At 52.0% G+C, this 27,953-nt stretch overlaps 15 non-coding genes and 1 pseudogene across 15 annotated transcripts; all 16 read left to right on the forward strand.

Moving 5' to 3' along the window:
* The first annotated feature begins 230 nt into the window (after nucleotides 1-230).
* Nucleotides 231-348, forward strand: LOC126093013 (5S ribosomal RNA; annotated as a pseudogene).
* A 7,197-nt stretch (nucleotides 349-7,545) lies between these two features.
* LOC126093305 (5S ribosomal RNA) lies at nucleotides 7,546-7,664 on the forward strand. Its single transcript, XR_007521493.1, has one exon. It is a non-coding gene; the product is annotated as a 5S ribosomal RNA (ribosomal RNA).
* Nucleotides 7,665-8,954: 1,290 nt separating this feature from the next.
* LOC126093423 (5S ribosomal RNA) lies at nucleotides 8,955-9,073 on the forward strand. Its single transcript, XR_007521582.1, has one exon. It is a non-coding gene; the product is annotated as a 5S ribosomal RNA (ribosomal RNA).
* A 1,290-nt stretch (nucleotides 9,074-10,363) lies between these two features.
* Nucleotides 10,364-10,482, forward strand: LOC126093542 (5S ribosomal RNA). The gene has a single exon (XR_007521681.1). It is a non-coding gene; the product is annotated as a 5S ribosomal RNA (ribosomal RNA).
* A 1,290-nt stretch (nucleotides 10,483-11,772) lies between these two features.
* On the forward strand, nucleotides 11,773-11,891 carry LOC126093636 (5S ribosomal RNA). Its single transcript, XR_007521760.1, has one exon. It is a non-coding gene; the product is annotated as a 5S ribosomal RNA (ribosomal RNA).
* A 1,290-nt stretch (nucleotides 11,892-13,181) lies between these two features.
* On the forward strand, nucleotides 13,182-13,300 carry LOC126093740 (5S ribosomal RNA). The gene has a single exon (XR_007521810.1). It is a non-coding gene; the product is annotated as a 5S ribosomal RNA (ribosomal RNA).
* Nucleotides 13,301-14,590: 1,290 nt separating this feature from the next.
* On the forward strand, nucleotides 14,591-14,709 carry LOC126093751 (5S ribosomal RNA). The gene has a single exon (XR_007521811.1). It is a non-coding gene; the product is annotated as a 5S ribosomal RNA (ribosomal RNA).
* A 1,290-nt stretch (nucleotides 14,710-15,999) lies between these two features.
* On the forward strand, nucleotides 16,000-16,118 carry LOC126093763 (5S ribosomal RNA). The gene has a single exon (XR_007521812.1). It is a non-coding gene; the product is annotated as a 5S ribosomal RNA (ribosomal RNA).
* A 1,290-nt stretch (nucleotides 16,119-17,408) lies between these two features.
* Nucleotides 17,409-17,527, forward strand: LOC126093775 (5S ribosomal RNA). The gene has a single exon (XR_007521813.1). It is a non-coding gene; the product is annotated as a 5S ribosomal RNA (ribosomal RNA).
* A 1,290-nt stretch (nucleotides 17,528-18,817) lies between these two features.
* Nucleotides 18,818-18,936, forward strand: LOC126093786 (5S ribosomal RNA). Its single transcript, XR_007521814.1, has one exon. It is a non-coding gene; the product is annotated as a 5S ribosomal RNA (ribosomal RNA).
* Nucleotides 18,937-20,226: 1,290 nt separating this feature from the next.
* On the forward strand, nucleotides 20,227-20,345 carry LOC126093800 (5S ribosomal RNA). The gene has a single exon (XR_007521816.1). It is a non-coding gene; the product is annotated as a 5S ribosomal RNA (ribosomal RNA).
* A 1,290-nt stretch (nucleotides 20,346-21,635) lies between these two features.
* LOC126093812 (5S ribosomal RNA) lies at nucleotides 21,636-21,754 on the forward strand. The gene has a single exon (XR_007521817.1). It is a non-coding gene; the product is annotated as a 5S ribosomal RNA (ribosomal RNA).
* A 1,290-nt stretch (nucleotides 21,755-23,044) lies between these two features.
* Nucleotides 23,045-23,163, forward strand: LOC126093823 (5S ribosomal RNA). The gene has a single exon (XR_007521818.1). It is a non-coding gene; the product is annotated as a 5S ribosomal RNA (ribosomal RNA).
* A 1,286-nt stretch (nucleotides 23,164-24,449) lies between these two features.
* LOC126093873 (5S ribosomal RNA) lies at nucleotides 24,450-24,567 on the forward strand. Its single transcript, XR_007521825.1, has one exon. It is a non-coding gene; the product is annotated as a 5S ribosomal RNA (ribosomal RNA).
* Nucleotides 24,568-25,856: 1,289 nt separating this feature from the next.
* Nucleotides 25,857-25,975, forward strand: LOC126093102 (5S ribosomal RNA). Its single transcript, XR_007521392.1, has one exon. It is a non-coding gene; the product is annotated as a 5S ribosomal RNA (ribosomal RNA).
* Nucleotides 25,976-27,268: 1,293 nt separating this feature from the next.
* On the forward strand, nucleotides 27,269-27,387 carry LOC126093113 (5S ribosomal RNA). The gene has a single exon (XR_007521393.1). It is a non-coding gene; the product is annotated as a 5S ribosomal RNA (ribosomal RNA).
* Nucleotides 27,388-27,953: the final 566 nt, after the last annotated feature.

The raw sequence follows: 27,953 nt of genomic DNA on the forward strand, positions 1-27,953 counted from the left end.
TGGACGAATGCAATAAAGAAGGAATAGTGCATCCTAAAAGAGATACTCTCCTCCCAATAGAAGATCCTGTCGTTGCCATAGAAACGTTTCTCGATTTTGAAAGAGAAGGCATAGAACCTATAGTATTTCATAGCGACGCAATATCTGTGTTAATTCGTCATTGTGAGGGATTGCGTGTGTTGGGAGAAGAGGCGAATGCTTCTTCCGTGGTGCGGCTACAGTATAAGGACGCCAACGGCCATACCATGTTGACTACACCGGTTCTCGTCCGATCACCGAAGTTAAGCAACATCGGGCGCGGTTAGTACTTGGCTGGCTGCCCGCCTGGCAACACGTGTGCCGCCCGCTATTGTGCGTCCCAGGTAGCCGAGGATTACCGGCCGCCGAGCCGTCGCCGCCCGACATCCTACCGCGCCGCGCCCGCGCCCGCCGCCTGCCGGCTCCCGCGCCGCGCCAGCCGTAGCCGTTTCGCCGTAGGCGATCGTGTTTCGTGTTTCAACGATTTGGTGAGTGCCCTACGAAATAATGACAAAGTTCAATCGCTCAAGTACGACGATTCAGTGCGCGTTTGATCGTGAACACGAACGGCCGTCCACGTTTGATATCGAGGAATGGATGTTTCACGAACTTAAAATTCAGGAGGACGAATTAGAGGGGTTGCAGCTTGATTTCACGCTGCTTAGCCTCTTTCTGAAGTTGAAAACGGACGTGAGATGTGAGACGCTTGTGAACGTAAGCGGTGGTGTGAGAAAATTTAAACACAGAGATGGCCGCGTCAGCGATGTAAAAATCACGTACGCCGGACACGGCGTGAGGAACATAAAGGTGTATAACCTCCCATTCGAGGTGCCAAACGAGGAAGTTGCACGCTACTTCAAGCTGTACGGTGAGGTTCTCTCTGTAACGAGAGACTTCTGGGGGACCGGGCACCGGTATAAGGTGGACTCTGGTGTTAGGTCCGTCAGGATAGTCCTACGAAAACACGTGCCGTCGTTTATTGTAATAGGAGGACACAGAGGTGTTGTCCAATATAGCGGACAACCACCGACGTGCTCTATCTGCAGTTCGACTGAACACATGAGGAGCAGCTGCCCCAAAAATAAAAGAGTGGCTCAGCTGCCGCGCGAAAACGCGGACAACGCAGCGGAGCAGGCGGCTAGTTACGCCGGAATTTTGTCGGGCCAGAGCCCGCGCGCCAACGACGAGCCTGCCGTAGCGGAAGCAGCGGTGGCTGCCGCGCCAGCCGAGGCCGCCCAGTCGGCAACACCGGCCCCAGCGGCGGCCGCCGCGGTCAGCGCAGGGCAGAAGCGGCACCTGAGCTCCGACTCGGATAACGAGACCACAATGGAGGCCGAGCCGGCGGCCGCCCCCTCCGCCGCCGCCCGGCGGCTGAAGGTCACGCACGCCGCCGCGCCCGCCCAGCCGTCAGCTGAGGCTGTCATTCACGGCAGCCAGCTGGCCGGACCCAGCGCAGAGGCCACGCCCACCTCGTACACCGAGGCGCGCGAGATCGCCATCAAGAAGCAGATGACCAAACTCGCTCGCATCTTGAAGGAGTCCGACGACGAACCGAAGGAGTCTAACGAGCAGCCGCAACCGGCGTCCAAAGCCAAAAGGCGGCGTAACAGGCGGCGAAGCCGCAGCAACAGCTCAAACGACGAGAGGATGGAGACCTCCGACGGGGAAGCGTCGGACATCTCGCCCGAAAATGCGCGGAAACAAGCCACCGAACCGGAGGACCTAGTCCTACGGCCGGACCGCCCACAGCACGTTCAACTCCCGCCTCCACATAGCGCTTAAATGCAGGAACGCTCTGGCTATAACGTCATCACGTGTAATGTCAATAAAATGAATTCGGTTGTAAAGATAGACGCCCTCACGGAGTTCCTGCAGCACCGAGCTGCCGATGTAGCGATACTACAAGAAGTCGTCACCACGGACTTGGAACAAGTACCGGGATTCGACGTCTTCACGAACATTGACGCAGAAACGAGAACTGGCACTGCTGTAATGGTGAGGAATGGAATCGACACAGAGGACATCAAGACCCTGACAGACGGCCGTGGAATAGCAATCAAAATAGCTGGGACTTACTTTGTAAACATCTATGCGCCGTCAGGCACAGAAAACAAGAGGGCCAGATGCCAGTTCTTCAATGAAGATATTTGTGCACTCCTTCCACGCAACAACAGCAATGTTGTGCTGGGAGGCGATTTCAACTGCGTGTCTGCTCCGGAAGATCAAGTCCCGGTACCTAATCTGTGCACGGAGCTGCAGGAACTCTTAAGAAAACTGAATCTACGCGACTCTTGGCGTCTATTATACCCCAACACAACAGAATTCACGTACTTCCACAACCGCGGAAGAAGCAGGCTTGACAGGATTTATGTGACCAGAGAGTTGGCCGCCTCCGTATCACGTGTGGAAGTCTGCCCTGTGATCTTCTCCGACCACTGTGCCTACATTTGCAAGCTCCAGCTGCCAACGAATAAAATATCAGGAGGAAGATCAGCGTGGAAACTTAACACAGAACATCTAAGTGACGCCAAACTACAGCAGGAGATAGCGCTCACACTAGAAGAAAGTCTACAGACGCGACAACAATATCCTTCCACCACCCAATGGTGGGTCGCATCTGGGAAACCACACATAAGGAAGACGCTGATAAGGCACAGTGCGGAAAAGGCTTTCTGGAGGAAGAGCACGGCAGACTTTTACACGCAGTGTCTGAAGGACGCGCTCAACTGTCCTCCAGACGACGACCTGCTGCTCACGCGAGTTAGAGGTATAAAGGCGCGACTACTGAATATCAGGCGCCAACAAATGAAAGGCGTCGTTGTCCGCAGCCAGACTCACGGCGCCACTGAAAATGAACCTGCCACACTGCACCACCTGCATAGAGAGAGGGAGAGGGCACAAAACAGAACTGTAAGGGAGCTTAGCGACGCAGCTGGCCGCAAAATAACAACTAGGAGGGACATGATGCGTCACATTGAAGAACACTTCTCTGAACTCTTCAAGGGAGAGGTACCAGATGACGCAGAAACAGCAAGAATACTACAAGGAACGCGCAGACGGCTGAACGACACCGATCGCGCCTTGCTGACGGAGGCCGTGTCTGAGGATGAAGTCAGAGCCGTCCTCAACACCTGCGCCAACGGCAAAGCTCCAGGAGCGGACGGATTACCGTCAGAATTCTACGCCACCTGCTGGGACAAAGTAGGTGGAATAATAACAGCAATTGTCAACGAAATTCTGGACGGGAAGGAGATACCACCTCCGTTCCTGGAAGGGACCATCACTCTGATACCGAAAAATAAGGCGCCAAAAACGTTAACAGACTTCCGACCAATTACCCTCCTAAATGCGGACTACAAGCTAGTAGCAAAATGCGTCGCGGAAAATATGAAGCTCGCCCTCAAAAAAGCAATCAGCCCATGGCAGACATGTGCAGTGTTAGGCAGAAACATATTCGACGCCGTCTGCACGTACAGAGACGTTATAGCCCACGCCGCATCCAACAGAGCGACTGCAGCGATCATCTCTATAGACTTCCAAAAGGCCTTCGACAGGATCGGTCACCGGTAGCTGCTGAAGACCTTGGCAAGACTAGGATTTGGCTCCGAATTTGCTCAAGTCATCAAAAACATGTTAACAAATGCCACGTCAAGAGTCACTGTAAATGGCTGGACATCTAAGCCGATAAAACTGGGAAAATCTGTGAGGCAAGGGTGCCCACTGTCGATGGCACTATTCACAGTAGCCCTCGACCCAGTCCTCAGGAAGCTCGCCGCCACCATCAACGGCTACAAGTTACAGGACGTTAAAGTAACGTGTATGGCATATGCCGATGACTTGAGCATTTTTGTGGACGGAAAGGAGGACATTGACAGCGTCCTCCCAATAATTGAATCCTTTGGAAAGGCATCTGGGGCGAAAATCAACCCTAACAAAACAGTGCTGCTCCCGATAGGGAACGGGAAACTGAGAGAGGCCAGACCATGGTACCAGGTGACCGACAAATATAAAGTCCTAGGTGTTCAGCTGCAGGCTTGTCCACTCAAAATGGCCGCAGAGAACTGGAGGAACATCCTGAACACCACCAGAGGGCTCGTCAGGACCCACGCCAACAGACACCTAACGTTGGACCACAAAACGCAGCTGATCAACGAAACGATCCTGGTGAAGGCTCGGTACATGGCCCAAGTCATAAACGTACCAATAGAAATAGGGAAGTCTATAAGAAGCGCTGTATACTACCTGCTGTGGAGGCGGGAAATTCTCAAAGTGTCGCAAGCCACCAGCACTCTCCCTAGAGAAGAAGGGGGGCTGGGCCTGATAGACGTCACGACGAAATGCGCGGCACTGTTGCTCCATCGAGCTCTACAAATGGACGACAGAAGTGTAGACTGTACCACGTCGTCTCTACTGAAAGAACACAGACCCGATTCCGGGGAAGCGCCGGTAGACGTCAGTAGAATACCCTACAAGATGCGCTACTTGAAGCTAATAATAATGGACAGTAGCTACATCACATCCACTCTAGCAGTGAAGGAGATGAGAACTGCAGCGAAAATCTATCGCGCACTGAGAGGCAAACAAGGAAGAAGCAGAACAGAGACGAATCTTCCAGACCACGACTGGCCACAAGTCTGGAAGAATCTCTCCGAGAAAGCCATACCTCCGGAAGCTAGAGACACGTGGTACAAAGTCGTACACAACAAGATACCGACGAACGAGCGGCTAGCGCGCATCGGCATGCGCGAGTCGCAGCACTGCGAAGCGTGCAACGAGATCGACACCGTGGAACACCGCTTCACATGTCCGACAAGTCAGGCGATATGGGAGACATGCAGGAAAATGGTGGCACTCATGAACAGGGCGGACCACCGAACTATAGAAGCCACAGCCCTCACGATCCCGGCTGCAAAATGTTTCCCAAGACCCAAACGCGTCGCGACCATGTGGACGTTCGCGATGACAGCGCACGCCATAATCGCAAAAAAACAAACGGACGGAGTGCAGTTCCTCACCGACCTCTGGGAGGAACAAAAGCGAGCCAAGCGGAAAAACAACTACAGGCAGACGTTCCAGAACTACCTACAGATAGCGCTGGACGCCGCCTTCAAGGACGCCCTCCGTCCCCACACGCCGCGACCGCCGCCGACGTCTCCGCCGCCGCCGCCGCCGGCGCTGCCGCCGCAGCTGCCGCCGCCGCCGCCGCCGCCGCCGCCGCCACACCACGCCCCCCCCTAGTCCTCCACGCCCCCGTCGTCGCCGATGCAGACCCTCCAACGCCCCCAAAGTGTTGTGTGTCAAAAGTGAGTGCGGTGTAAAATTTGTGCAGTGTAATCACAGTGTCCGCAAAGGAAAAAAAAAATGTGTAAATATTATTAGATGAGTGCTACGGCTACACATATAGCGCATACCCAGGTAGCGTTTCATAAAAATGTGCGAAACATCACTCGCTACGCCGAAGATGACTATGTGAGTAGAATAACAAAAGAAACAACTCTCTGCAATTTCTATCTAATCATGTTAAGCTTATGTAAAATATATTTGTCCACTTATAGAGTTTCTTCTTTAATTATGTCTCAAATGTGTTCCATATTCTAATTCTCTCTCTCTCTCTCTCTCTCTCTCTCTCTCTCTCTCTCTCTCTCTCTCTCGCTCTGTGTCTCTGTCTGTCCCGTTCTCGCTCTCTTCCTCTCAACCACCATCTCGTGGACACCTTCGCTATATAAATATAAATATTCACTCATACATATTTGTCATTGTCCTTTGCCTCCTAGATGTAAGCCTTAGCGAGTAAGACAACTCTAATAATAGTTACATGCCACATAATGGCACCAGACCAACAACTCTACCTAAAGTCTAGAACTTAGAAGTGCTTGAATCAACCCATAAAATGCAAATTAAACAGGAATAAATGAAATATATTTTGCTCCACTGACTTACAAATCAGTGCAAAAGTGTAAATCAACCTGCAAATGCACAAAATACAACGAAACAGACAATTGCAACAAAGTTACATATCAGAAAAGAAATAAAAAGACTCGATAACTAGCAGAAATACAAATTGAAAATACCTTGGAATCTCATGACTGTATTTGTTATTTTGTAAATAAAAGTTTATTACGTTCAAAAAAAAAAAAAAAAAAAAAAAGTTCTCGTCCGATCACCGAAGTTAAGCAACATCGGGCGCGGTTAGTACTTGGATGGGTGACCGCCTGGGAACACCGCGTGCTGTTGGCTCTTTCTCATTTTTTTCATTTTTACGTCGCTACACCTGCCAAGCCTCTTTTCATAATAACTTTCAGGTGTCGACAAAGATGCTTCCACAAGCATTTTAAAGTACTGTATTAAACGTAAGATACGAAATTACGGTAATGAACTCGGTTTGAGTAAGAATGCGCGAAGGAAGAGTGCTAGGAACTCGTTGAAAATGACGAAACACTACCAATCGACAGATGTGTTCTTGAAATGCGCCAGAGCCTACTGTTACGTAGCAGTGCTAAATTCCGAAAAGTAACTAAATAAATAAATTAAAAAAAAACCAACCGTTCTCGTGCCATCACCCAAGTTAAGCAACAACGTTAGTATTCGGATCGGCGACTGCCTGGGACCTCTGGCTGTCTTCATATTTTGCTTTCTTGCCGCCAGCCCTGCCAGCCGTCTCTTCACGCTACCTTTCCGATGCGACAAAGATGTTTCCACAATGACTTAAATCTGTTGTAATAAACAAAAGATACGATATTAGGGAACTCAGTTTGAAGAAGCGTGTGCCAAGGAAGATTTCCAAAGTGTCTCTGGAAATAAAAAAAGAGTATTAAGCGGCAGAAATGTTCCGAAATACGTCCGGGCTTATTGTTTTGTAGCAGTGTACATGTGCAAATTTGTAAACAAAAATTCTGTGTCTTCTGTCCTTGGTTTCGCACCTTTCCATGGCACGGCACAGCGCTGCTCTAGTAGCTCCGAACGGCCGCCCACGGCGTCTCGGACACGCCGGTCAGGCCCGCGCCCGTCTCGCAGATGTTTCTCGTGCTTGTGCTGTCATATGGGCCGCGACCCGAGCGGCAGCGAGCGGCAGTCGAGCAAAGTCGGGACAAGTCGGGACGGGAGGGGGGACAGGCGCGAATGCAAATGCACCGCGCAAATTACGCATTAATCTGGAAGCGCGGCGTGTGTCAGGCAGGTGAGAAAGCTTCCGTCGGTCCAGCAGGACACTGCAACACCCCGCGCAGTGCCCCCGCCGCCCGGCCGCGCGCAAGCCCTGCGCCGGATAACAGGAACAAGGCGCGTCGCCAGTGGGTGTCGGAGGCCGCACGCACCAAACGAATGACAGGCGGTGCATCGAGCAGCTGTGTTGTGCGTCTCACCTACGTTCGGCAGTCGCCTATGAGACGCCGAGGCGAGCGCGCACTCCGCGCCACCTTCGAGGTGGAAAGACGCGCTTTGCGTCAAATGTGCCACGGAAAGCGGCGATTGCGTGTGTTGGGAGAAGAGGCGAATGCTTCTTCGGTGGTGCGGCTACAGTATAAGGACGCCAACGGCAGTACCATGTTGACTACACCGGTTCTCGTCCGATCACCGAAGTTAAGCAACATCGGGCGCGGTTAGTACTTGGATGGGTGACCGCCTGGGAACACCGCGTGCTGTTGGCTCTTTCTCATTTTTTTCATTTTTACGTCGCTACACCTGCCAAGCCTCTTTTCATAATAACTTTCAGGTGTCGACAAAGATGCTTCCACAAGCATTTTAAAGTACTGTATTAAACGTAAGATACGAAATTACGGTAATGAACTCGGTTTGAGTAAGAATGCGCGAAGGAAGAGTGCTAGGAACTCGTTGAAAATGACGAAACACTACCAATCGACAGATGTGTTCTTGAAATGCGCCAGAGCCTACTGTTACGTAGCAGTGCTAAATTCCGAAAAGTAACTAAATAAATAAATTAAAAAAAAACCAACCGTTCTCGTGCCATCACCCAAGTTAAGCAACAACGTTAGTATTCGGATCGGCGACTGCCTGGGACCTCTGGCTGTCTTCATATTTTGCTTTCTTGCCGCCAGCCCTGCCAGCCGTCTCTTCACGCTACCTTTCCGATGCGACAAAGATGTTTCCACAATGACTTAAATCTGTTGTAATAAACAAAAGATACGATATTAGGGAACTCAGTTTGAAGAAGCGTGTGCCAAGGAAGATTTCCAAAGTGTCTCTGGAAATAAAAAAACAGTATTAAGCGGCAGAAATGTTCCGAAATACGTCCGGGCTTATTGTTTTGTAGCAGTGTACATGTGCAAATTTGTAAACAAAAATTCTGTGTCTTCTGTCCTTGGTTTCGCACCTTTCCATGGCACGGCACAGCGCTGCTCTAGTAGCTCCGAACGGCCGCCCACGGCGTCTCGGACACGCCGGTCAGGCCCGCGCCCGTCTCGCAGATGTTTCTCGTGCTTGTGCTGTCATATGGGCCGCGACCCGAGCGGCAGCGAGCGGCAGTCGAGCAAAGTCGGGACAAGTCGGGACGGGAGGGGGGACAGGCGCGAATGCAAATGCACCGCGCAAATTACGCATTAATCTGGAAGCGCGGCGTGTGTCAGGCAGGTGAGAAAGCTTCCGTCGGTCCAGCAGGACACTGCAACACCCCGCGCAGTGCCCCCGCCGCCCGGCCGCGCGCAAGCCCTGCGCCGGATAACAGGAACAAGGCGCGTCGCCAGTGGGTGTCGGAGGCCGCACGCACCAAACGAATGACAGGCGGTGCATCGAGCAGCTGTGTTGTGCGTCTCACCTACGTTCGGCAGTCGCCTATGAGACGCCGAGGCGAGCGCGCACTCCGCGCCACCTTCGAGGTGGAAAGACGCGCTTTGCGTCAAATGTGCCACGGAAAGCGGCGATTGCGTGTGTTGGGAGAAGAGGCGAATGCTTCTTCGGTGGTGCGGCTACAGTATAAGGACGCCAACGGCAGTACCATGTTGACTACACCGGTTCTCGTCCGATCACCGAAGTTAAGCAACATCGGGCGCGGTTAGTACTTGGATGGGTGACCGCCTGGGAACACCGCGTGCTGTTGGCTCTTTCTCATTTTTTTCATTTTTACGTCGCTACACCTGCCAAGCCTCTTTTCATAATAACTTTCAGGTGTCGACAAAGATGCTTCCACAAGCATTTTAAAGTACTGTATTAAACGTAAGATACGAAATTACGGTAATGAACTCGGTTTGAGTAAGAATGCGCGAAGGAAGAGTGCTAGGAACTCGTTGAAAATGACGAAACACTACCAATCGACAGATGTGTTCTTGAAATGCGCCAGAGCCTACTGTTACGTAGCAGTGCTAAATTCCGAAAAGTAACTAAATAAATAAATTAAAAAAAAACCAACCGTTCTCGTGCCATCACCCAAGTTAAGCAACAACGTTAGTATTCGGATCGGCGACTGCCTGGGACCTCTGGCTGTCTTCATATTTTGCTTTCTTGCCGCCAGCCCTGCCAGCCGTCTCTTCACGCTACCTTTCCGATGCGACAAAGATGTTTCCACAATGACTTAAATCTGTTGTAATAAACAAAAGATACGATATTAGGGAACTCAGTTTGAAGAAGCGTGTGCCAAGGAAGATTTCCAAAGTGTCTCTGGAAATAAAAAAACAGTATTAAGCGGCAGAAATGTTCCGAAATACGTCCGGGCTTATTGTTTTGTAGCAGTGTACATGTGCAAATTTGTAAACAAAAATTCTGTGTCTTCTGTCCTTGGTTTCGCACCTTTCCATGGCACGGCACAGCGCTGCTCTAGTAGCTCCGAACGGCCGCCCACGGCGTCTCGGACACGCCGGTCAGGCCCGCGCCCGTCTCGCAGATGTTTCTCGTGCTTGTGCTGTCATATGGGCCGCGACCCGAGCGGCAGCGAGCGGCAGTCGAGCAAAGTCGGGACAAGTCGGGACGGGAGGGGGGACAGGCGCGAATGCAAATGCACCGCGCAAATTACGCATTAATCTGGAAGCGCGGCGTGTGTCAGGCAGGTGAGAAAGCTTCCGTCGGTCCAGCAGGACACTGCAACACCCCGCGCAGTGCCCCCGCCGCCCGGCCGCGCGCAAGCCCTGCGCCGGATAACAGGAACAAGGCGCGTCGCCAGTGGGTGTCGGAGGCCGCACGCACCAAACGAATGACAGGCGGTGCATCGAGCAGCTGTGTTGTGCGTCTCACCTACGTTCGGCAGTCGCCTATGAGACGCCGAGGCGAGCGCGCACTCCGCGCCACCTTCGAGGTGGAAAGACGCGCTTTGCGTCAAATGTGCCACGGAAAGCGGCGATTGCGTGTGTTGGGAGAAGAGGCGAATGCTTCTTCGGTGGTGCGGCTACAGTATAAGGACGCCAACGGCAGTACCATGTTGACTACACCGGTTCTCGTCCGATCACCGAAGTTAAGCAACATCGGGCGCGGTTAGTACTTGGATGGGTGACCGCCTGGGAACACCGCGTGCTGTTGGCTCTTTCTCATTTTTTTCATTTTTACGTCGCTACACCTGCCAAGCCTCTTTTCATAATAACTTTCAGGTGTCGACAAAGATGCTTCCACAAGCATTTTAAAGTACTGTATTAAACGTAAGATACGAAATTACGGTAATGAACTCGGTTTGAGTAAGAATGCGCGAAGGAAGAGTGCTAGGAACTCGCTGAAAATGACGAAACACTACCAATCGACAGATGTGTTCTTGAAATGCGCCAGAGCCTACTGTTACGTAGCAGTGCTAAATTCCGAAAAGTAACTAAATAAATAAATTAAAAAAAAACCAACCGTTCTCGTGCCATCACCCAAGTTAAGCAACAACGTTAGTATTCGGATCGGCGACTGCCTGGGACCTCTGGCTGTCTTCATATTTTGCTTTCTTGCCGCCAGCCCTGCCAGCCGTCTCTTCACGCTACCTTTCCGATGCGACAAAGATGTTTCCACAATGACTTAAATCTGTTGTAATAAACAAAAGATACGATATTAGGGAACTCAGTTTGAAGAAGCGTGTGCCAAGGAAGATTTCCAAAGTGTCTCTGGAAATAAAAAAAGAGTATTAAGCGGCAGAAATGTTCCGAAATACGTCCGGGCTTATTGTTTTGTAGCAGTGTACATGTGCAAATTTGTAAACAAAAATTCTGTGTCTTCTGTCCTTGGTTTCGCACCTTTCCATGGCACGGCACAGCGCTGCTCTAGTAGCTCCGAACGGCCGCCCACGGCGTCTCGGACACGCCGGTCAGGCCCGCGCCCGTCTCGCAGATGTTTCTCGTGCTTGTGCTGTCATATGGGCCGCGACCCGAGCGGCAGCGAGCGGCAGTCGAGCAAAGTCGGGACAAGTCGGGACGGGAGGGGGGACAGGCGCGAATGCAAATGCACCGCGCAAATTACGCATTAATCTGGAAGCGCGGCGTGTGTCAGGCAGGTGAGAAAGCTTCCGTCGGTCCAGCAGGACACTGCAACACCCCGCGCAGTGCCCCCGCCGCCCGGCCGCGCGCAAGCCCTGCGCCGGATAACAGGAACAAGGCGCGTCGCCAGTGGGTGTCGGAGGCCGCACGCACCAAACGAATGACAGGCGGTGCATCGAGCAGCTGTGTTGTGCGTCTCACCTACGTTCGGCAGTCGCCTATGAGACGCCGAGGCGAGCGCGCACTCCGCGCCACCTTCGAGGTGGAAAGACGCGCTTTGCGTCAAATGTGCCACGGAAAGCGGCGATTGCGTGTGTTGGGAGAAGAGGCGAATGCTTCTTCGGTGGTGCGGCTACAGTATAAGGACGCCAACGGCAGTACCATGTTGACTACACCGGTTCTCGTCCGATCACCGAAGTTAAGCAACATCGGGCGCGGTTAGTACTTGGATGGGTGACCGCCTGGGAACACCGCGTGCTGTTGGCTCTTTCTCATTTTTTTCATTTTTACGTCGCTACACCTGCCAAGCCTCTTTTCATAATAACTTTCAGGTGTCGACAAAGATGCTTCCACAAGCATTTTAAAGTACTGTATTAAACGTAAGATACGAAATTACGGTAATGAACTCGGTTTGAGTAAGAATGCGCGAAGGAAGAGTGCTAGGAACTCGCTGAAAATGACGAAACACTACCAATCGACAGATGTGTTCTTGAAATGCGCCAGAGCCTACTGTTACGTAGCAGTGCTAAATTCCGAAAAGTAACTAAATAAATAAATTAAAAAAAAACCAACCGTTCTCGTGCCATCACCCAAGTTAAGCAACAACGTTAGTATTCGGATCGGCGACTGCCTGGGACCTCTGGCTGTCTTCATATTTTGCTTTCTTGCCGCCAGCCCTGCCAGCCGTCTCTTCACGCTACCTTTCCGATGCGACAAAGATGTTTCCACAATGACTTAAATCTGTTGTAATAAACAAAAGATACGATATTAGGGAACTCAGTTTGAAGAAGCGTGTGCCAAGGAAGATTTCCAAAGTGTCTCTGGAAATAAAAAAAGAGTATTAAGCGGCAGAAATGTTCCGAAATACGTCCGGGCTTATTGTTTTGTAGCAGTGTACATGTGCAAATTTGTAAACAAAAATTCTGTGTCTTCTGTCCTTGGTTTCGCACCTTTCCATGGCACGGCACAGCGCTGCTCTAGTAGCTCCGAACGGCCGCCCACGGCGTCTCGGACACGCCGGTCAGGCCCGCGCCCGTCTCGCAGATGTTTCTCGTGCTTGTGCTGTCATATGGGCCGCGACCCGAGCGGCAGCGAGCGGCAGTCGAGCAAAGTCGGGACAAGTCGGGACGGGAGGGGGGACAGGCGCGAATGCAAATGCACCGCGCAAATTACGCATTAATCTGGAAGCGCGGCGTGTGTCAGGCAGGTGAGAAAGCTTCCGTCGGTCCAGCAGGACACTGCAACACCCCGCGCAGTGCCCCCGCCGCCCGGCCGCGCGCAAGCCCTGCGCCGGATAACAGGAACAAGGCGCGTCGCCAGTGGGTGTCGGAGGCCGCACGCACCAAACGAATGACAGGCGGTGCATCGAGCAGCTGTGTTGTGCGTCTCACCTACGTTCGGCAGTCGCCTATGAGACGCCGAGGCGAGCGCGCACTCCGCGCCACCTTCGAGGTGGAAAGACGCGCTTTGCGTCAAATGTGCCACGGAAAGCGGCGATTGCGTGTGTTGGGAGAAGAGGCGAATGCTTCTTCGGTGGTGCGGCTACAGTATAAGGACGCCAACGGCAGTACCATGTTGACTACACCGGTTCTCGTCCGATCACCGAAGTTAAGCAACATCGGGCGCGGTTAGTACTTGGATGGGTGACCGCCTGGGAACACCGCGTGCTGTTGGCTCTTTCTCATTTTTTTCATTTTTACGTCGCTACACCTGCCAAGCCTCTTTTCATAATAACTTTCAGGTGTCGACAAAGATGCTTCCACAAGCATTTTAAAGTACTGTATTAAACGTAAGATACGAAATTACGGTAATGAACTCGGTTTGAGTAAGAATGCGCGAAGGAAGAGTGCTAGGAACTCGCTGAAAATGACGAAACACTACCAATCGACAGATGTGTTCTTGAAATGCGCCAGAGCCTACTGTTACGTAGCAGTGCTAAATTCCGAAAAGTAACTAAATAAATAAATTAAAAAAAAACCAACCGTTCTCGTGCCATCACCCAAGTTAAGCAACAACGTTAGTATTCGGATCGGCGACTGCCTGGGACCTCTGGCTGTCTTCATATTTTGCTTTCTTGCCGCCAGCCCTGCCAGCCGTCTCTTCACGCTACCTTTCCGATGCGACAAAGATGTTTCCACAATGACTTAAATCTGTTGTAATAAACAAAAGATACGATATTAGGGAACTCAGTTTGAAGAAGCGTGTGCCAAGGAAGATTTCCAAAGTGTCTCTGGAAATAAAAAAAGAGTATTAAGCGGCAGAAATGTTCCGAAATACGTCCGGGCTTATTGTTTTGTAGCAGTGTACATGTGCAAATTTGTAAACAAAAATTCTGTGTCTTCTGTCCTTGGTTTCGCACCTTTCCATGGCACGGCACAGCGCTGCTCTAGTAGCTCCGAACGGCCGCCCACGGCGTCTCGGACACGCCGGTCAGGCCCGCGCCCGTCTCGCAGATGTTTCTCGTGCTTGTGCTGTCATATGGGCCGCGACCCGAGCGGCAGCGAGCGGCAGTCGAGCAAAGTCGGGACAAGTCGGGACGGGAGGGGGGACAGGCGCGAATGCAAATGCACCGCGCAAATTACGCATTAATCTGGAAGCGCGGCGTGTGTCAGGCAGGTGAGAAAGCTTCCGTCGGTCCAGCAGGACACTGCAACACCCCGCGCAGTGCCCCCGCCGCCCGGCCGCGCGCAAGCCCTGCGCCGGATAACAGGAACAAGGCGCGTCGCCAGTGGGTGTCGGAGGCCGCACGCACCAAACGAATGACAGGCGGTGCATCGAGCAGCTGTGTTGTGCGTCTCACCTACGTTCGGCAGTCGCCTATGAGACGCCGAGGCGAGCGCGCACTCCGCGCCACCTTCGAGGTGGAAAGACGCGCTTTGCGTCAAATGTGCCACGGAAAGCGGCGATTGCGTGTGTTGGGAGAAGAGGCGAATGCTTCTTCGGTGGTGCGGCTACAGTATAAGGACGCCAACGGCAGTACCATGTTGACTACACCGGTTCTCGTCCGATCACCGAAGTTAAGCAACATCGGGCGCGGTTAGTACTTGGATGGGTGACCGCCTGGGAACACCGCGTGCTGTTGGCTATTTCTCATTTTTTTCATTTTTACGTCGCTACACCTGCCAAGCCTCTTTTCATAATAACTTTCAGGTGTCGACAAAGATGCTTCCACAAGCATTTTAAAGTACTGTATTAAACGTAAGATACGAAATTACGGTAATGAACTCGGTTTGAGTAAGAATGCGCGAAGGAAGAGTGCTAGGAACTCGTTGAAAATGACGAAACACTACCAATCGACAGATGTGTTCTTGAAATGCGCCAGAGCCTACTGTTACGTAGCAGTGCTAAATTCCGAAAAGTAACTAAATAAATAAATTAAAAAAAAACCAACCGTTCTCGTGCCATCACCCAAGTTAAGCAACAACGTTAGTATTCGGATCGGCGACTGCCTGGGACCTCTGGCTGTCTTCATATTTTGCTTTCTTGCCGCCAGCCCTGCCAGCCGTCTCTTCACGCTACCTTTCCGATGCGACAAAGATGTTTCCACAATGACTTAAATCTGTTGTAATAAACAAAAGATACGATATTAGGGAACTCAGTTTGAAGAAGCGTGTGCCAAGGAAGATTTCCAAAGTGTCTCTGGAAATAAAAAAACAGTATTAAGCGGCAGAAATGTTCCGAAATACGTCCGGGCTTATTGTTTTGTAGCAGTGTACATGTGCAAATTTGTAAACAAAAATTCTGTGTCTTCTGTCCTTGGTTTCGCACCTTTCCATGGCACGGCACAGCGCTGCTCTAGTAGCTCCGAACGGCCGCCCACGGCGTCTCGGACACGCCGGTCAGGCCCGCGCCCGTCTCGCAGATGTTTCTCGTGCTTGTGCTGTCATATGGGCCGCGACCCGAGCGGCAGCGAGCGGCAGTCGAGCAAAGTCGGGACAAGTCGGGACGGGAGGGGGGACAGGCGCGAATGCAAATGCACCGCGCAAATTACGCATTAATCTGGAAGCGCGGCGTGTGTCAGGCAGGTGAGAAAGCTTCCGTCGGTCCAGCAGGACACTGCAACACCCCGCGCAGTGCCCCCGCCGCCCGGCCGCGCGCAAGCCCTGCGCCGGATAACAGGAACAAGGCGCGTCGCCAGTGGGTGTCGGAGGCCGCACGCACCAAACGAATGACAGGCGGTGCATCGAGCAGCTGTGTTGTGCGTCTCACCTACGTTCGGCAGTCGCCTATGAGACGCCGAGGCGAGCGCGCACTCCGCGCCACCTTCGAGGTGGAAAGACGCGCTTTGCGTCAAATGTGCCACGGAAAGCGGCGATTGCGTGTGTTGGGAGAAGAGGCGAATGCTTCTTCGGTGGTGCGGCTACAGTATAAGGACGCCAACGGCAGTACCATGTTGACTACACCGGTTCTCGTCCGATCACCGAAGTTAAGCAACATCGGGCGCGGTTAGTACTTGGATGGGTGACCGCCTGGGAACACCGCGTGCTGTTGGCTCTTTCTCATTTTTTTCATTTTTACGTCGCTACACCTGCCAAGCCTCTTTTCATAATAACTTTCAGGTGTCGACAAAGATGCTTCCACAAGCATTTTAAAGTACTGTATTAAACGTAAGATACGAAATTACGGTAATGAACTCGGTTTGAGTAAGAATGCGCGAAGGAAGAGTGCTAGGAACTCGTTGAAAATGACGAAACACTACCAATCGACAGATGTGTTCTTGAAATGCGCCAGAGCCTACTGTTACGTAGCAGTGCTAAATTCCGAAAAGTAACTAAATAAATAAATTAAAAAAAAACCAACCGTTCTCGTGCCATCACCCAAGTTAAGCAACAACGTTAGTATTCGGATCGGCGACTGCCTGGGACCTCTGGCTGTCTTCATATTTTGCTTTCTTGCCGCCAGCCCTGCCAGCCGTCTCTTCACGCTACCTTTCCGATGCGACAAAGATGTTTCCACAATGACTTAAATCTGTTGTAATAAACAAAAGATACGATATTAGGGAACTCAGTTTGAAGAAGCGTGTGCCAAGGAAGATTTCCAAAGTGTCTCTGGAAATAAAAAAACAGTATTAAGCGGCAGAAATGTTCCGAAATACGTCCGGGCTTATTGTTTTGTAGCAGTGTACATGTGCAAATTTGTAAACAAAAATTCTGTGTCTTCTGTCCTTGGTTTCGCACCTTTCCATGGCACGGCACAGCGCTGCTCTAGTAGCTCCGAACGGCCGCCCACGGCGTCTCGGACACGCCGGTCAGGCCCGCGCCCGTCTCGCAGATGTTTCTCGTGCTTGTGCTGTCATATGGGCCGCGACCCGAGCGGCAGCGAGCGGCAGTCGAGCAAAGTCGGGACAAGTCGGGACGGGAGGGGGGACAGGCGCGAATGCAAATGCACCGCGCAAATTACGCATTAATCTGGAAGCGCGGCGTGTGTCAGGCAGGTGAGAAAGCTTCCGTCGGTCCAGCAGGACACTGCAACACCCCGCGCAGTGCCCCCGCCGCCCGGCCGCGCGCAAGCCCTGCGCCGGATAACAGGAACAAGGCGCGTCGCCAGTGGGTGTCGGAGGCCGCACGCACCAAACGAATGACAGGCGGTGCATCGAGCAGCTGTGTTGTGCGTCTCACCTACGTTCGGCAGTCGCCTATGAGACGCCGAGGCGAGCGCGCACTCCGCGCCACCTTCGAGGTGGAAAGACGCGCTTTGCGTCAAATGTGCCACGGAAAGCGGCGATTGCGTGTGTTGGGAGAAGAGGCGAATGCTTCTTCGGTGGTGCGGCTACAGTATAAGGACGCCAACGGCAGTACCATGTTGACTACACCGGTTCTCGTCCGATCACCGAAGTTAAGCAACATCGGGCGCGGTTAGTACTTGGATGGGTGACCGCCTGGGAACACCGCGTGCTGTTGGCTCTTTCTCATTTTTTTCATTTTTACGTCGCTACACCTGCCAAGCCTCTTTTCATAATAACTTTCAGGTGTCGACAAAGATGCTTCCACAAGCATTTTAAAGTACTGTATTAAACGTAAGATACGAAATTACGGTAATGAACTCGGTTTGAGTAAGAATGCGCGAAGGAAGAGTGCTAGGAACTCGCTGAAAATGACGAAACACTACCAATCGACAGATGTGTTCTTGAAATGCGCCAGAGCCTACTGTTACGTAGCAGTGCTAAATTCCGAAAAGTAACTAAATAAATAAATTAAAAAAAAACCAACCGTTCTCGTGCCATCACCCAAGTTAAGCAACAACGTTAGTATTCGGATCGGCGACTGCCTGGGACCTCTGGCTGTCTTCATATTTTGCTTTCTTGCCGCCAGCCCTGCCAGCCGTCTCTTCACGCTACCTTTCCGATGCGACAAAGATGTTTCCACAATGACTTAAATCTGTTGTAATAAACAAAAGATACGATATTAGGGAACTCAGTTTGAAGAAGCGTGTGCCAAGGAAGATTTCCAAAGTGTCTCTGGAAATAAAAAAACAGTATTAAGCGGCAGAAATGTTCCGAAATACGTCCGGGCTTATTGTTTTGTAGCAGTGTACATGTGCAAATTTGTAAACAAAAATTCTGTGTCTTCTGTCCTTGGTTTCGCACCTTTCCATGGCACGGCACAGCGCTGCTCTAGTAGCTCCGAACGGCCGCCCACGGCGTCTCGGACACGCCGGTCAGGCCCGCGCCCGTCTCGCAGATGTTTCTCGTGCTTGTGCTGTCATATGGGCCGCGACCCGAGCGGCAGCGAGCGGCAGTCGAGCAAAGTCGGGACAAGTCGGGACGGGAGGGGGGACAGGCGCGAATGCAAATGCACCGCGCAAATTACGCATTAATCTGGAAGCGCGGCGTGTGTCAGGCAGGTGAGAAAGCTTCCGTCGGTCCAGCAGGACACTGCAACACCCCGCGCAGTGCCCCCGCCGCCCGGCCGCGCGCAAGCCCTGCGCCGGATAACAGGAACAAGGCGCGTCGCCAGTGGGTGTCGGAGGCCGCACGCACCAAACGAATGACAGGCGGTGCATCGAGCAGCTGTGTTGTGCGTCTCACCTACGTTCGGCAGTCGCCTATGAGACGCCGAGGCGAGCGCGCACTCCGCGCCACCTTCGAGGTGGAAAGACGCGCTTTGCGTCAAATGTGCCACGGAAAGCGGCGATTGCGTGTGTTGGGAGAAGAGGCGAATGCTTCTTCGGTGGTGCGGCTACAGTATAAGGACGCCAACGGCAGTACCATGTTGACTACACCGGTTCTCGTCCGATCACCGAAGTTAAGCAACATCGGGCGCGGTTAGTACTTGGATGGGTGACCGCCTGGGAACACCGCGTGCTGTTGGCTCTTTCTCATTTTTTTCATTTTTACGTCGCTACACCTGCCAAGCCTCTTTTCATAATAACTTTCAGGTGTCGACAAAGATGCTTCCACAAGCATTTTAAAGTACTGTATTAAACGTAAGATACGAAATTACGGTAATGAACTCGGTTTGAGTAAGAATGCGCGAAGGAAGAGTGCTAGGAACTCGTTGAAAATGACGAAACACTACCAATCGACAGATGTGTTCTTGAAATGCGCCAGAGCCTACTGTTACGTAGCAGTGCTAAATTCCGAAAAGTAACTAAATAAATAAATTAAAAAAAAACCAACCGTTCTCGTGCCATCACCCAAGTTAAGCAACAACGTTAGTATTCGGATCGGCGACTGCCTGGGACCTCTGGCTGTCTTCATATTTTGCTTTCTTGCCGCCAGCCCTGCCAGCCGTCTCTTCACGCTACCTTTCCGATGCGACAAAGATGTTTCCACAATGACTTAAATCTGTTGTAATAAACAAAAGATACGATATTAGGGAACTCAGTTTGAAGAAGCGTGTGCCAAGGAAGATTTCCAAAGTGTCTCTGGAAATAAAAAAACAGTATTAAGCGGCAGAAATGTTCCGAAATACGTCCGGGCTTATTGTTTTGTAGCAGTGTACATGTGCAAATTTGTAAACAAAAATTCTGTGTCTTCTGTCCTTGGTTTCGCACCTTTCCATGGCACGGCACAGCGCTGCTCTAGTAGCTCCGAACGGCCGCCCACGGCGTCTCGGACACGCCGGTCAGGCCCGCGCCCGTCTCGCAGATGTTTCTCGTGCTTGTGCTGTCATATGGGCCGCGACCCGAGCGGCAGCGAGCGGCAGTCGAGCAAAGTCGGGACAAGTCGGGACGGGAGGGGGGACAGGCGCGAATGCAAATGCACCGCGCAAATTACGCATTAATCTGGAAGCGCGGCGTGTGTCAGGCAGGTGAGAAAGCTTCCGTCGGTCCAGCAGGACACTGCAACACCCCGCGCAGTGCCCCCGCCGCCCGGCCGCGCGCAAGCCCTGCGCCGGATAACAGGAACAAGGCGCGTCGCCAGTGGGTGTCGGAGGCCGCACGCACCAAACGAATGACAGGCGGTGCATCGAGCAGCTGTGTTGTGCGTCTCACCTACGTTCGGCAGTCGCCTATGAGACGCCGAGGCGAGCGCGCACTCCGCGCCACCTTCGAGGTGGAAAGACGCGCTTTGCGTCAAATGTGCCACGGAAAGCGGCGATTGCGTGTGTTGGGAGAAGAGGCGAATGCTTCTTCGGTGGTGCGGCTACAGTATAAGGACGCCAACGGCAGTACCATGTTGACTACACCGGTTCTCGTCCGATCACCGAAGTTAAGCAACATCGGGCGCGGTTAGTACTTGGATGGGTGACCGCCTGGGAACACCGCGTGCTGTTGGCTCTTTCTCATTTTTTTCATTTTTACGTCGCTACACCTGCCAAGCCTCTTTTCATAATAACTTTCAGGTGTCGACAAAGATGCTTCCACAAGCATTTTAAAGTACTGTATTAAACGTAAGATACGAAATTACGGTAATGAACTCGGTTTGAGTAAGAATGCGCGAAGGAAGAGTGCTAGGAACTCGCTGAAAATGACGAAACACTACCAATCGACAGATGTGTTCTTGAAATGCGCCAGAGCCTACTGTTACGTAGCAGTGCTAAATTCCGAAAAGTAACTAAATAAATAAATTAAAAAAAAACCAACCGTTCTCGTGCCATCACCCAAGTTAAGCAACAACGTTAGTATTCGGATCGGCGACTGCCTGGGACCTCTGGCTGTCTTCATATTTTGCTTTCTTGCCGCCAGCCCTGCCAGCCGTCTCTTCACGCTACCTTTCCGATGCGACAAAGATGTTTCCACAATGACTTAAATCTGTTGTAATAAACAAAAGATACGATATTAGGGAACTCAGTTTGAAGAAGCGTGTGCCAAGGAAGATTTCCAAAGTGTCTCTGGAAATAAAAAAACAGTATTAAGCGGCAGAAATGTTCCGAAATACGTCCGGGCTTATTGTTTTGTAGCAGTGTACATGTGCAAATTTGTAAACAAAAATTCTGTGTCTTCTGTCCTTGGTTTCGCACCTTTCCATGGCACGGCACAGCGCTGCTCTAGTAGCTCCGAACGGCCGCCCACGGCGTCTCGGACACGCCGGTCAGGCCCGCGCCCGTCTCGCAGATGTTTCTCGTGCTTGTGCTGTCATATGGGCCGCGACCCGAGCGGCAGCGAGCGGCAGTCGAGCAAAGTCGGGACAAGTCGGGACGGGAGGGGGGACAGGCGCGAATGCAAATGCACCGCGCAAATTACGCATTAATCTGGAAGCGCGGCGTGTGTCAGGCAGGTGAGAAAGCTTCCGTCGGTCCAGCAGGACACTGCAACACCCCGCGCAGTGCCCCCGCCGCCCGGCCGCGCGCAAGCCCTGCGCCGGATAACAGGAACAAGGCGCGTCGCCAGTGGGTGTCGGAGGCCGCACGCACCAAACGAATGACAGGCGGTGCATCGAGCAGCTGTGTTGTGCGTCTCACCTACGTTCGGCAGTCGCCTATGAGACGCCGAGGCGAGCGCGCACTCCGCGCCACCTTCGAGGTGGAAAGACGCGCTTTGCGTCAAATGTGCCACGGAAAGCGGCGATTGCGTGTGTTGGGAGAAGAGGCGAATGCTTCTTCGGTGGTGCGGCTACAGTATAAGGACGCCAACGGCAGTACCATGTTGACTACACCGGTTCTCGTCCGATCACCGAAGTTAAGCAACATCGGGCGCGGTTAGTACTTGGATGGGTGACCGCCTGGGAACACCGCGTGCTGTTGGCTCTTTCTCATTTTTTTCATTTTTACGTCGCTACACCTGCCAAGCCTCTTTTCATAATAACTTTCAGGTGTCGACAAAGATGCTTCCACAAGCATTTTAAAGTACTGTATTAAACGTAAGATACGAAATTACGGTAATGAACTCGGTTTGAGTAAGAATGCGCGAAGGAAGAGTGCTAGGAACTCGTTGAAAATGACGAAACACTACCAATCGACAGATGTGTTCTTGAAATGCGCCAGAGCCTACTGTTACGTAGCAGTGCTAAATTCCGAAAAGTAACTAAATAAATAAATTAAAAAAAAACCAACCGTTCTCGTGCCATCACCCAAGTTAAGCAACAACGTTAGTATTCGGATCGGCGACTGCCTGGGACCTCTGGCTGTCTTCATATTTTGCTTTCTTGTCGCCAGCCCTGCCAGCCGTCTCTTCACGCTACCTTTCCGATGCGACAAAGATGTTTCCACAATGACTTAAATCTGTTGTAATAAACAAAAGATACGATATTAGGGAACTCAGTTTGAAGAAGCGTGTGCCAAGGAAGATTTCCAAAGTGTCTCTGGAAATAACAAAACAGTATTAAGCGGCAGAAATGTTCCGAAATACGTCCGGGCTTATTGTTTTGTAGCAGTGTACACGTGCAAATTTGTAAACAAAAATTCTGTGTCTTCTGTCCTTGGTTTCGCACCTTTCCATGGCACGGCACAGCGCTGCTCTAGTAGCTCCGAACGGCCGCCCACGGCGTCTCGGACACGCCGGTCAGGCCCGCGCCCGTCTCGCAGATGTTTCTCGTGCTTGTGCTGTCATATGGGCCGCGACCCGAGCGGCAGCGAGCGGCAGTCGAGCAAAGTCGGGACAAGTCGGGACGGGAGGGGGGACAGGCGCGAATGCAAATGCACCGCGCAAATTACGCATTAATCTGGAAGCGCGGCGTGTGTCAGGCAGGTGAGAAAGCTTCCGTCGGTCCAGCAGGACACTGCAACACCCCGCGCAGTGCCCCCGCCGCCCGGCCGCGCGCAAGCCCTGCGCCGGATAACAGGAACAAGGCGCGTCGCCAGTGGGTGTCGGAGGCCGCACGCACCAAACGAATGACAGGCGGTGCATCGAGCAGCTGTGTTGTGCGTCTCACCTACGTTCGGCAGTCGCCTATGAGACGCCGAGGCGAGCGCGCACTCCGCGCCACCTTCGAGGTGGAAAGACGCGCTTTGCGTCAAATGTGCCACGGAAAGCGGCGATTGCGTGTGTTGGGAGAAGAGGCGAATGCTTCTTCGGTGGTGCGGCTACAGTATAAGGACGCCAACGGCAGTACCATGTTGACTACACCGGTTCTCGTCCGATCACCGAAGTTAAGCAACATCGGGCGCGGTTAGTACTTGGATGGGTGACCGCCTGGGAACACCGCGTGCTGTTGGCTCTTTCTCATTTTTTTCATTTTTACGTCGCTACACCTGCCAAGCCTCTTTTCATAATAACTTTCAGGTGTCGACAAAGATGCTTCCACAAGCATTTTAAGTACTGTATTAAACGTAAGATACGAAATTACGGTAATGAACTCGGTTTGAGTAAGAATGCGCGAAGGAAGAGTGCTAGGAACTCGTTGAAAATGACGAAACACTACCAATCGACAGATGTGTTCTTGAAATGCGCCAGAGCCTACTGTTACGTAGCAGTGCTAAATTCCGAAAAGTAACTAAATAAATAAATTAAAAAAAAACCAACCGTTCTCGTGCCATCACCCAAGTTAAGCAACAACGTTAGTATTCGGATCGGCGACTGCCTGGACCTCTGGCTGTCTTCATATTTTGCTTTCTTGTCGCCAGCCCTGCCAGCCGTCTCTTCACGCTACCTTTCCGATGCGACAAAGATGTTTCCACAATGACTTAAATCTGTTGTAATAAACAAAAGATACGATATTAGGGAACTCAGTTTGAAGAAGCGTGTGCCAAGGAAGATTTCCAAAGTGTCTCTGGAAATAACAAAACAGTATTAAGCGGCAGAAATGTTCCGAAATACGTCCGGGCTTATTGTTTGTAGCAGTGTACACGTGCAAATTTGTAAACAAAAATTCTGTGTCTTCTGTCCTTGGTTTCGCACCTTTCCATGGCACGGCACAGCGCTGCTCTAGTAGCTCCGAACGGCCGCCCACGGCGTCTCGGACACGCCGGTCAGGCCCGCGCCCGTCTCGCAGATGTTTCTCGTGCTTGTGCTGTCATATGGGCCGCGACCCGAGCGGCAGCGAGCGGCAGTCGAGCAAAGTCGGGACAAGTCGGGACGGGAGGGGGACAGGCGCGAATGCAAATGCAACCGCGCAAATTACGCATTAATCTGGAAGCGCGGCGTGTGTCAGCAGGTGAGAAAGCTTCCGTCGGTCCAGCAGGACACTGCAACACCCCGCGCAGTGCCCCCGCCGCCCGGCCGCGCGCAAGCCCTGCGCCGGATAACAGGAACAAGGCGCGTCGCCAGTGGGTGTCGGAGGCCGCACGCACCAAACGAATGACAGGCGGTGCATCGAGCAGCTGTGTTGTGCGTCTCACCTACGTTCGGCAGTCGCCTATGAGACGCCGAGGCGAGCGCGCACTCCGCGCCACCTTCGAGGTGGAAAGACGCGCTTTGCGTCAAATGTGCCACGGAAAGCGGCGATTGCGTGTGTTGGGAGAAGAGGCGAATGCTTCTTCGGTGGTGCGGCTACAGTATAAGGACGCCAACGGCCATACCATGTTGACTACACCGGTTCTCGTCCGATCACCGAAGTTAAGCAACATCGGGCGCGGTTAGTACTTGGATGGGTGACCGCCTGGAACACCGCGTGCTGTTGGCTCTTTCTCATTTTTTCATTTTTACGTCGCTACACCTGCCAGGCCTCTTTTCATAATAACTTTCAGGTGTCGACAAAGATGCTTCCACAAGCATTTTAAAGTACTGTATTAAACGTAAGATACGAAATTACGGTAATGAACTCGGTTTGAGTAAGAATGCGCGAAGGAAGAGTGCTAGGAACTCGTTGAAAATGACAAAACACTACCAATCGACAGATGTGTTCTTGAAATGCGCCAGAGCCTACTGTTACGCAGCAGTGCTAAATTCCGAAAAGTAACTAATAAATAAATAAATAAAAAAAAACCAACCGTTCTCGTGCCATCACCCAAGTTAAGCAACAACGTTAGTATTCGGATCGGCGACTGCCTGGGACCTCTGGCTGTCTTCATATTTTGCTTTCTTGTCGCCAGCCCTGCCAGCCGTCTCTTCACGCTACCTTCCGATGCGACAAAGATGTTTCCACAATGACTTAAATCTGTTGTAATAAACAAAAGATACGATATTAGGGAACTCAGTTTGAAGAAGCGTGTGCCAAGGAAGATTCCAAAGTGTCTCTGGAAATAACAAAACAGTATTAAGCGGCAGAAATGTTCCGAAATACGTCCGGGCTTATTGTTTTGTAGCAGTGTACACGTGCAAATTTGTAAACAAAAATTCTGTGTCTTCTGTCCTTGGTTTCGCACCTTTCCATGGCACGGCACAGCGCTGCTCTAGTAGCTCCGAACGGCCGCCCACGGCGTCTCGGACACGCCGGTCAGGCCCGCGCCCGTCTCGCAGATGTTTCTCGTGCTTGTGCTGTCATATGGGCCGCGACCCGAGCGGCAGCGAGCGGCAGTCGAGCAAAGTCGGGACAAGTCGGGACGGGAGGGGGGACAGGCGCGAATGCAAATGCACCGCGCAAATTACGCATTAATCTGGAAGCGCGGCGTGTGTCAGGCAGGTGAGAAAGCTTCCGTCGGTCCAGCAGGACACTGCAACACCCCGCGCAGTGCCCCCGCCGCCCGGCCGCGCGCAAGCCCTGCGCCGGATAACAGGAACAAGGCGCGTCGCCAGTGGGTGTCGGAGGCCGCACGCACCAAACGAATGACAGGCGGTGCATCGAGCAGCTGTGTTGTGCGTCTCACCTACGTTCGGCAGTCGCCTATGAGACGCCGAGGCGAGCGCGCACTCCGCGCCACCTTCGAGGTGGAAAGACGCGCTTTGCGTCAAATGTGCCACGGAAAGCGGCGATTGCGTGTGTTGGGAGAAGAGGCGAATGCTTCTTCGGTGGTGCGGCTACAGTATAAGGACGCCAACGGCCATACCATGTTGACTACACCGGTTCTCGTCCGATCACCGAAGTTAAGCAACATCGGGCGCGGTTAGTACTTGGATGGGTGACCGCCTGGGAACACCGCGTGCTGTTGGCTCTTTCTCATTTTTTCATTTTTACGTCGCTACACCTGCCAGGCCTCTTTTCATAATAACTTTCAGGTGTCGACAAAGATGCTTCCACAAGCATTTTAAAGTACTGTATTAAACGTAAGATACGAAATTACGGTAATGAACTCGGTTTGAGTAAGAATGCGCGAAGGAAGAGTGCTAGGAACTCGTTGAAAATGACAAAACACTACCAATCGACAGATGTGTTCTTGAAATGCGCCAGAGCCTACTGTTACGCAGCAGTGCTAAATTCCGAAAAGTAACTAAATAAATAAATAAATAAAAAAAACAACCAACCGTTCTCGTGCCATCACCCAAGTTAAGCAACAACGTTAGTATTCGGATCGGCGACTGCCTGGGACCTCTGGCTGTCTTCATATTTTGCTTTCTTGTCGCCAGCCCTGCAGCCGTCTCTTCACGCTACCTTTCCGATGCGACAAAGATGTTTCCACAATGACTTAAATCTGTTGTAATAAACAAAAGATACGATATTAGGGAACTCAGTTTGAAGAAGCGTGTGCCAAGGAAGATTTCCAAAGTGTCTCTGGAAATAACAAAACAGTATTAAGCGGCAGAAATGTTCCGAAATACGTCCGGGCTTATTGTTTTGTAGCAGTGTACACGTGCAAATTTGTAAACAAAAATTCTGTGTCTTCTGTCCTTGGTTTCGCACCTTTCCATGGCACGGCACAGCGCTGCTCTAGTAGCTCCGAACGGCCGCCCACGGCGTCTCGGACACGCCGGTCAGGCCCGCGCCCGTCTCGCAGATGTTTCTCGTGCTTGTGCTGTCATATGGGCCGCGACCCGAGCGGCAGCGAGCGGCAGTCGAGCAAAGTCGGGACAAGTCGGGACGGGAGGGGGGACAGGCGCGAATGCAAATGCACCGCGCAAATTACGCATTAATCTGGAAGCGCGGCGTGTGTCAGGCAGGTGAGAAAGCTTCCGTCGGTCCAGCAGGACACTGCAACACCCCGCGCAGTGCCCCCGCCGCCCGGCCGCGCGCAAGCCCTGCGCCGGATAACAGGAACAAGGCGCGTCGCCAGTGGGTGTCGGAGGCCGCACGCACCAAACGAATGACAGGCGGTGCATCGAGCAGCTGTGTTGTGCGTCTCACCTACGTTCGGCAGTCGCCTATGAGACGCCGAGGCGAGCGCGCACTCCGCGCCACCTTCGAGGTGGAAAGACGCGCTTTGCGTCAAATGTGCCACGGAAAGCGGCGATTGCGTGTGTTGGGAGAAGAGGCGAATGCTTCTTCGGTGGTGCGGCTACAGTATAAGGACGCCAACGGCCATACCATGTTGACTACACCGGTTCTCGTCCGATCACCGAAGTTAAGCAACATCGGGCGCGGTTAGTACTTGGATGGGTGACCGCCTGGGAACACCGCGTGCTGTTGGCTCTTTCTCATTTTTTCATTTTTACGTCGCTACACCTGCCAGGCCTCTTTTCATAATAACTTTCAGGTGTCGACAAAGATGCTTCCACAAGCATTTTAAAGTACTGTATTAAACGTAAGATACGAAATTACGGTAATGAACTCGGTTTGAGTAAGAATGCGCGAAGGAAGAGTGCTAGGAACTCGTTGAAAATGACAAAACACTACCAATCGACAGATGTGTTCTTGAAATGCGCCAGAGCCTACTGTTACGCAGCAGTGCTAAATTCCGAAAAGTAACTAAATAAATAAATAAATAAAAAAAAACCAACCGTTCTCGTGCCATCACCCAAGTTAAGCAACAACGTTAGTATTCGGATCGGCGACTGCCTGGGACCTCTGGCTGTCTTCATATTTTGCTTTCTTGTCGCCAGCCCTGCCAGCCGTCTCTTCACGCTACCTTTCCGATGCGACAAAGATGTTTCCACAATGACTTAAATCTGTTGTAATAAACAAAAGATACGATATTAGGGAACTCAGTTTGAAGAAGCGTGTGCCAAGGAAGATTTCCAAAGTGTCTCTGGAAATAA

Source organism: Schistocerca cancellata, chromosome 7, assembly GCF_023864275.1.
Source record: "Schistocerca cancellata isolate TAMUIC-IGC-003103 chromosome 7, iqSchCanc2.1, whole genome shotgun sequence".
NCBI lineage: Eukaryota > Metazoa > Arthropoda > Insecta > Orthoptera > Acrididae > Schistocerca > Schistocerca cancellata.